This window comes from Etheostoma spectabile, chromosome 13 (genome assembly GCF_008692095.1).
Source record: "Etheostoma spectabile isolate EspeVRDwgs_2016 chromosome 13, UIUC_Espe_1.0, whole genome shotgun sequence".
Taxonomy (NCBI): domain Eukaryota; kingdom Metazoa; phylum Chordata; class Actinopteri; order Perciformes; family Percidae; genus Etheostoma; species Etheostoma spectabile.
This window is the reverse complement of record NC_045745.1, coordinates 23,045,803-23,046,986: the sequence shown is the minus strand read 5'-3', so window position 1 is coordinate 23,046,986 and position 1,184 is coordinate 23,045,803.

The window sequence follows — 1,184 nt, the reverse complement described above, 5'->3', positions numbered from 1 at the left end:
TGTTCCCACTCAGGACTCCTCCCCAGTGTATGTGTCTGAGCGCGAGCGGGGGATAACGTCTGTTGACAGGCATGCCGGCCAACGAGCTGGCTGGCAGTTCCTACGGCAGTGAACGCGATGACGAGATGGCAACAGGCATTATGCATAGCACGTGCTCTCAGTTGCCATCGCAACCTGCCCATGGATACAGCATGCTGGTTGGCCGTTTCTAGCTGTTGTTGTTCTGTGGAGCTGATGAAACCTTGTGGGTGAGAGAGGGCAAACGGTACAGCATATAGCCGCTTTCCCGCCTTGGTAGAAAGTGTTGCTAGGCACATTAGAGGTCAGTTGGTAAACAAACACTCAGCCTTTTCATATAATCACCACGCTGCCTAACACCAAAGACCTTAAACATGCTGTTTAAGTATTAAATCCGAGAAATACTTCTAATTAGACAAAGCAGGATGAGCCACTGATCCCCAACAATCTTACTGCACTAAAACACACATTTAAAAAGATGAACCTGATAATTTAAAGTTGTCTAGTTTGGCTTGCTCCTGTATATAAAATTGACATAATGTAATAAAATATTAATAATATCAAAACGCATTTTTTAAATGTCTTTATTACACAAACATAAAAAAGAAGCTTGTACAACTATGAACAAATACAAATAAAACAAACCAATAATGAGTCAATGTAATAACAAATTAAGGGATGCAAATTTCTGCCCATTTGAGAACATACTGGCAATATTTGAAAAAAAAGACAGAAAAGTCTTTAGATGATACGTAAGTAAAAGAATAGCCAATAATTTGCCTAAGTGTGTGTCTTTTTCAATCCAATTTCAACAAATGTTCACTTCTGGCCACAACAGGGCAATAAAAAGCATATGTATCCTTCAAGGCTCCATGCTTGAGGAAGAGAACAAAGAAAAAAAGTGTGTGTGGAATTGAGTGGCCAGATCAATACGGCATTTTGCTGAGTTTGCAGCCTGCCTGATGAAATCCTGCACAAATAAACATTCTGCTCACAGCGTACATTCACTCTGCACTGAGACCTGCAGAGAAGATGGTGCCGTGAGCCACAGGAGCCAAGCTGACAACATGATTGATTACATGTGCATGCAGTCTTTGTTTCACCATCGGTAATCAGGACAAAGCGGAGTGGAAGCTGTGTGTGTGTGTGTGTGTGTGTGTGTGTGT